The sequence below is a fragment of the Engystomops pustulosus genome, chromosome 6 (genome assembly GCF_040894005.1).
Source record: "Engystomops pustulosus chromosome 6, aEngPut4.maternal, whole genome shotgun sequence".
Lineage (NCBI taxonomy): Eukaryota > Metazoa > Chordata > Amphibia > Anura > Leptodactylidae > Engystomops > Engystomops pustulosus.
Genome location: NC_092416.1, coordinates 83,722,213 through 83,730,162, shown reverse-complemented (window position 1 = coordinate 83,730,162; position 7,950 = coordinate 83,722,213). Strand labels below are relative to the sequence as shown.

At 41.6% G+C, this 7,950-nt stretch overlaps 1 protein-coding gene across 3 annotated transcripts in view; it reads left to right on the top strand.

Moving 5' to 3' along the window:
* LOC140135384 (immunoglobulin superfamily member 1-like) overlaps nt 1–7,950 on the top strand; it is a 52,698-nt gene that overhangs the window by 24,223 nt on the left and 20,525 nt on the right. Inside the window, exon 1 of one of the 3 annotated variants that reach the window (XM_072156839.1) lies at nt 5,385–5,512. The exons of the other annotated variants lie outside the window; for them this stretch is intronic. The gene's annotated coding sequence lies outside the window, so the exon portion shown is untranslated. Of the gene's footprint in view, nt 1–5,384; nt 5,513–7,950 lie in introns of those variants that run through there. 3 annotated transcript variants of the gene reach the window in all.

Below are 7,950 nucleotides of genomic sequence, written 5' to 3'. Positions count from 1 at the left end.
ACAGAATCGTTATTAGATCCGCAAAGTGAACCCCGTAAAAAACAACCTAAAAAAACTCTGAAAAGATTTTTTATTAATGCCCTTTAAAAATGCTCTAAAAAAAGTGATTTTAAAAAGTTACGCAATCTAAAATAAGACCACTAAAAAGAGCAATCATTCTCGCATAAAATAAGCCCTTAAACAGATTTGTGAGGTGAAAAATAAAAAAGTTATGCACATGAAAGACGGTGATGCTAAAATTAACAACAATTTTGCCAAATTACTTTTTATTCAGTAAAAATGGAAAAAAATTAAAAGTATATATAAATGAAGTATTTTCATAATCGTGGCGACCCATAGAATAAAAATAATATACTATTTTTATGGTATGTTAACGGCCAAAAAAAAAAAACCACATAAAAATTTTCCTAAAAATTGATGATTTTCATTTCCTCCACCAACAAAGAGTTAATTAAATCTCACCAATTAGCTAAAGAGGCCCAAAAATTATGTATTAGAAAAGTGCATCTCATGTGGCAAAAGAAATAAGCCCCTATAGGTCCTCATTAAAAAAAAGAAAAAAATTATAGCCTGTACAATGTGACATAGCAAATCTGATCTGGATGGCGCCTCCTTCCCTTCTATGCCCGGCCGTGCGCCCATACAGCAGGTTACCAGCACATATGGGGTATCGGTGTACTCGGGAGAAATTGGGTATCAAACTTTGTGGAGCCTTTTTTCATTTAATCCATTTTAAATGTTTAATTTTCCACCCAAAATGAGTGTATTGTGAAAAAAATATTACAATTTGCAGACTCCACCTCAGTTTTGTTTTAACCCCTATAAAACACGTAAAGGGTTAACAAACTTCTTAAAAGTAGTTTTTCATACGTTGAGGGGTGTAGTTTCCACAATGGGATAATTTATGAGTGTCGCTATTATTTAGGCCTCTCAGTGTCAATTAGAAGTTGAGCAGGTCCATCTAAGTACGGGTTTTGGCGATTTTACAAAAAATGTGAAAAATGGCACCCAAATTCTGAGCCTCATAACATTCTAGTAAAATATGTGGAATCTTAAAAAACCATGCCAACATAAAGCAGACATTTGGGAAATGTAAGTTATGAATTTATTTGGGTGCTTTGACTATCTGCATCAAAAGTAGAGAATTTAGAACGTTGAAAATAAAGAATTTTTCAAAATTTTTGCCAAATTTTGTTTTTTTTCATAACTAAACGCAAAAGATTTCATCCAAATTTTTAAACTAATTTGAAGCACAATGTGTCACGAGAAAACAATCTCATAGCGTTCCCACGCTATAACACTTATAGTGACACAGGCCAGATTTGAAAAATGGGGCCGCCTCCTTTAGGCCAAAATAGGCTGAGTCCCCTAGGGGTTAATGGGATTCCACCCACAGTACATTCAAATGTCTTTCTTAGACATTGCACATGATGTGTCATCACAGGTACAGGAGTTTGGTTCCCTCTGACCTCATCATACTTCTGATCAGAACCAGCAGATGGTTTAGCAATTAATGGACAGTCAATGGAAACGTGCCCAAGCCTCTGGCAATGTGTGCACTTCAACAGCCCTTTGGTTGGTCCATAATTATTTACCTCTGGCTTTCCCAAGCCCACTGTAACATTATTTTTCACAGTGTTCACACTCCTCCCAGCTCCCTTAAAGCCCCGAACAGTCGTACCAGGAACTCCTGGATATTTCACTTTACATGGGGTTTGGCATCGGTGCTGGGTTGTAAGTAGCAATTCCTCTGTTGCAGAAAATCGATCCCATATGTCCAGGCGTTTTTGAGGTTGTTTGCTTGTAGCAACAGTATTACTCCTCCTAGATGGCACCTCCAACAAAACACTGGGCCTCTTAGCAACAGGACATCCTTTCATGCAGTGATCCACCTGCAGACATCCCCAACACGGTTCCTGCTGGTTGCCCATAGCAACAGTACTCTTACTCCCTGCATCTGGACCTTTAGACGTCACAGCCATTTTTATCGCAGCCGGTGTGGAACGCTGGACAACCGGGTACCCTTGCAAACCAGTATGGGACCCCTCAGTAGTCGTCACTTGTGGTGCTGCCACAATGCCACTAAACTTTTCCGTCATCAGCTGGAACTTGACTCGGGACTCTTCCTGCGGCTGGCGGAACCTCTCCCTCTGTTGCTGGAGCATGGCCTGCTGCTGGCGGGACCTCTCCTCCCGTTGCTCGAGCATGGCTTGCTGCTTTCACCCAGGATATAAGCTTCTGGCCCTTTAAATTTCCACAATATTAAAGTTCATCCGCAGCTTTTGTCATGCCATTGCTGCTAGCAACCTGCCGATTGCATCCTCCACCAATTGTAGGGGTTCAGCTCAAATGTGGGGCTCGGCAATGACAAAGCTCTCTTGGACAGCAGGATTAAAGTTGAAACTGTGCATTTATTCCAGCAAAAACAGCAGTAACAAACAAAACATCAAATAAAATCCTTACCTGTCCGGCTCTAACTAAACACTTGGCAGCCCTCACTAGCCACTGGAGGGCTTCTCCCTGCCAGCATGAAACATACGTTCAGTAACCCTGTGTCACTCACGTGTGGCTCTCACACAGTCCAGCCTCTGTGTCTCCAGGTAGAGAGCGACTTCTGACTGCTCCACACCCTTCTTTAAGGGATTGCACACCTGGTGCATTGTTAGACCCTTTGCAATGTGGAAGCTTTGGTCTGGAGCAGTGATCACACTTCTGTCTCCACTCCAGCAATTAGGGTCCTGTACCAGGTCTTCCAAGAGACCAACACATGGAAAACATCTTCCAGTTTGACCCAATTCACATTGTGGTCGCGGTAACATTTTCTCTCCAATTCAATAGTGACTTTGTCACAGTACATTTTGCTTTATGATGTTTATAATTTTGGTAAATTGATTGCTAGATGTAGTAACAAAAAGTACTGGTTTGTGCTCCTTTCTACTGCATACTTTTTCTCTTTCTAGTGTGAACTTGTGTTTATCAGAGCAATTCCATTTCATACGCATTAGTTCACCTCGTGGAATATTATTAATTACATGATGTGGGTGACATGAAGTAGCCAATAATAATGATTTACAAACCTCCATATACACCGGTCAATTTTAAATGCATGTTGTTCACATTAATATAATCAACAAACAGATAAAATTTTTGTTTGGAATCTCTCCATATAAAGTCCTAAAAAAGAAATTGACTCTATAAAAATTCAAATTCAAAGTGGCCTTACATCAGTGGACTTTGATACAACTGAATAGGAATTAAAAACCAAAATGATGGAAATGAAACAAAGCATCATTCCAAAGAGACTTCTCCTAACAGCTCGTCATCATGCGTATCGGGCAGGAAACACAGGAATGGTAAACGCAAGTGAAGATGAGACACGGTTGGAAAGAAAAAAAATAGACTCTCCTGTTATTAACATGTTGGGGTGTATTATTAGTGAACAGCTTATTACAGCGTTAAGCATAGGGGCATAGTTATCATAGGCTATCGCTCGTGCGCCAGCTTATGATAGGCCTGCCGATGTATAATTGCAGTGGGACACATCAAGAGGCTTCCACCATTTGATGTATCCAGGCAGGCTGCTGCACACTGTTTATTCTACGCCAGACAGGGCCTGGCATAGAAATAGACGCAGCTGGTGACTTGGTCACATGATTCCGGCTGACCGGAAGTGACAAACCATGTCTTATACATTAAAAGAAACTGTTTAAATCATAATCTATTTTGAGTCTACATAGTCTGTAGAGTATAGATCCAGTAAGCTTCCTTTTTCTTGAGCATTTGGATACGGTTACCACCCCGCCTAGGGCGTGGTATATGTTCAAGTACTTGAAATTTAAGCTGTGAATTATTATGTTTCGCTACATTAAAATGATGTGGTAAGGGAAGCATTAAACTCCCTGTGCGAAATGTGGATTTGTGTTTGCCAATCCTCTCGCTCACTGTCTGTGTAGTTTCACCGAAATAAAGCAAGCCATATTGTCAGCACCCATCCAGCAAATGCGCAACCACAACCAGACTTGGCGCTAGCTGTCAGACTAGGTACGTGGTGGCGAACTCACCCTGCGACGTCCCTGCAGGCTAAGGCCCTGCCTAAAGCAGATAAACCGCCCTGATAAGGGCGAACCCACTATCAGGAACCTAACTGATGGTCCCTGAGTGACCCTACATCAGGACAGGGGACACTTACTTCAACTGGCAGCTGCTGGATGGTGGAGCGGACAGGTAACGGAAATACAGGAATAGACCAGTGTTCACACTGGTGCACAGAACACAAACACAGGGCTGAGACAGGGACAGATAAATACAGGTCTTCAGGCAGATAATCACAGGTCAGAACCAGATACAGGTACAGGCAGGATATACACAGGTCAGGTCAAGATCAAACGGGTTATATACAGGTCAGGTACAGATCAAGGTCAAGCGGGTAATTTACAGATCAGGTACAGATTCAGGCAGACAAACAGAGACAGGAAAAACTGAACTAGATACTCAGGGAAGACAAGATACAAATTAACCAGCAAGCCTTATGGATACAGGTACAGGCGGGATATACACAGGTCAGATCAAGATCAAGCTCAAGCTCAAGCAAGTATACACAGGTCAGACTCAAAATAACCAGCCAGGTAAGATGGGAATGGGCAGGTATATAAAGCCGATCCCGGACACGCCCCCAGTAGCACACTGGGGGAACTGTCCATCAGACTAGTAACCCTTGCTGGGCAAGACAGAAATGCAAGGAGCAGGGTGTGGCTCAGTTAATCCAAACACAAGAATAAGCCACAGTTCACACACAAATAAACGCCTCTATGCCGCCAAGTGCGGATAGAGCGACGTTCAGGCACGGACATTACACATATATTTGATAGAGTAGATCACGAAATTAGAAGCACAAGTAAAATACTCAGTGATCCAAAATTTTTTTCCAGTGTGTGGGTCGTAGAATTTGTTCCCTTTAATGATGTTAGAACACTGGGAATAACATCCATTATTGGATTATACAACAAATGCCATGAATAAACATGCAGATTACTTCATCCCCATTATTATTATTAGAAATGGGCGAATTGATTTTAACAAAGTGGAATTTGTTTTAGATTTCAGAAAAACTTCAGTTCAGCGCGAATCCAAAGTTTACAGTGATTCCTGGGAACAAATTTTTTTTCCCGTCTATTAGCAAAATGGCCGCGAGTACAAGGTGTTACATGGGGCAGAGAACTCTGCGAAGAACAAAGGAACCCTCGATCACATGTGCAGACATGTAAGCCAATCAGCGACCGGCAGGCTTATGTGATGTCACAGCCCTATAAAAACAGACAGCCATTTGCAATCCCATCATTTCACACTGCATGTGCTGTCTCTAGCGTCTAGCTGCTTGTACTCAGTAGCTGATGGAGTGATTTTTGCTCAAAGTCCAGGGTGTCCGTTTTGAAGGATCTGTATACCCCAAATTTCGATTCTTTTTTGTTGCTAAAGTTCATATCAAGAAATCCGTGTCAAATCAACATAGTTGGTAGAGTGATTTTTTTCTCAAAGTCCAGGGTGTCAGTTTTTGGGGTTCTGTATTCCCCAAATTTCAATTCTTTGTTGTTGCTAAAGTAGATATTAAGAAATCTGTGTCAAATCCACATAGTTTATGGTGTGATTTTTGCTCAAAGTCCAGGGTGTCAGTTTTTGGGGTTCTGTATTCCCCAAATTTCAATTCTTTGGTGCCAAAGTAGATATCAAGAAATCTGTGTCAAATCTACTCTGTCATTGTACCACACTGGGGCCGACCATGTGGCTGCCACCACCAGAATTTGTCATGGTTCCACTCTCTGGCCTCCTGCTGCTGCTACTGCTGCCACCCATCTACACACACTGTGATTGTGCCACTCTCTGACCTCATGCTGCTGCCGCCACCTCCGCACTCTGTCTTTGTGCTGCACTGTGGCCTACCATGTTATTGCCACCACCAGAATTTGTCATTGTGCCACTCTCTGACCTCATGCTGCTTCCACCACCTCCACACTCTGTCATTGTGCCACACTTTGGCCTACCATGTTGCTGCCAGCTCCAGAATTTGTCATTGTGCCACTCTCTGACCTCGGTCAGACAGTAGGTTTTCTCCTAATCGAGAGTTTGCCAATTAAGGCCACCTTAAAGGCATTTGGAGACTTAAAGCCATAGATGCTCCACTAGGGAATTCTGTGAAGTATGCAAATAAGTTTTCCAAGGTGTTAAATGGAAAACAATGCCTCCTTTTGCTACTCTCTGACCTCATGATGCTGCTGCCGCCACCTCCACACTCATTCTTGCACTCTGTGGCCTATGATGTTGCTGCCCCCTCCATAATTTGTCATTGTGCGGCCTACTCATGCCAACATACCGCTGTAACACCTGGAACACCCTGTGATTTCCATAATGCTGTTTTCACCCTACACCACTCTATGACATTGCCACTATGTTTGGTTTTCCCCTTCATTTCATCTGTCAGAAGGAATGAAAAGCTTCAGGAGTGGATGCAGAACAAAGTGGACATGAAAATATCCCATTTACTGGTCATCTCTGTTTTGGATCAACTCCTGTTGATGGATTATTGACTGATTGAAAGCGGACACTTACAGATGAAAAGAAGGGCAAAATGATCAGTGAAATCAATGCAAAATTACTGCCGACAACCTCTTCCACCCATCACTCTCACTGAATCATGTGACCGCGACCCGAGACGTCACGTCCGGTTGGTGCTTCATCACAGACTACAGTATTTATCAGGCACACTCAGTACAACATGCAGCACCTCCTATTTAGAACGGCTGTGCTATCCTGATATGTGCTCAGATGACCTCCTTTCTTCTACCATCAGCTACATGGTAAGCCCTCTCCTGGAAGCTCATGGTTTTTTTCTCATTACCTAAGTATATATTATTTTTATGTATACCATTATTATTTACCCTCCATTGGAGGTAATATGCCTATCACCTGTGATTGCAATATATTGCCAATGGGATCTCTCCTTATGCCTTTTTCCTTGTTTTTCCCATGAAGTACATATAGTTTATTTTCCTGATAGCAAATGCAGATGTCGATCCGTGGTGTATATTATGTAAATACTGTAAATATGTTTGTAAATATGTATGTTGTATCCAATGTCAATGTTATTTTTTTCATGTTTTGCATCAAAGCCATTTGTGTGCCAGGATTTATTGCATGATATATCTGGGAGTTGGACTCCAATCCTGTGCACACTGTCCAGGAGTGTGATTGGAATAAATTTTAATCATATGTCACAATGTCCACAGAAAGATATACAATATGGAGCAATATGAATCAGAGATGAAACTGAGATGAATGATGAACTGCAAAGTGCATAAAAACGGAAATACATTTGGAGCTAGCAGGAAAATGAAAAATGCTCTAAATAGTAAATTCTTAAATGCGAGATATATTAAAAAGGAAGCAAAATGAATATCATCATATTCACATATCTTATACATTTATCAGCATACAATGTATGTGCGATATCACAATGTTTGTACAGCATAGGGGTCACAGAAAAACCATTAGATATAGTCACCACATGTAGATAACTGCAGGGAGCATGTTAAAGGGACCTGTGGTTAACAGGTAAGACCCATCGATGTATATGGGCATATATAAAGAGGTGGATGAGGCAGTTAAATGCCTATAGGGTAGCGGTAAGCAGGTATACATTATTGGTGGGGGTGGATGTGGGATGTAGTAAATAAGTATATATCATTAGTGGGGAGTGGTACTTACTGGATTGCAGGAGGAAAAAATAAGGGGTGATAAAAATAGGGGAAAAGAAACAGAAATAATGGGAGGAAAAGAGGAGGAGATAGGGGGAAAAAAGGGAGAGCAGTACCTCAGCAAGGTTATTCGTGTATGTGCAGAAAAAGAACAAGGTGATTAACTAAAGGACTGAATCTTGTACTCCCTGTTAAGGCCCAA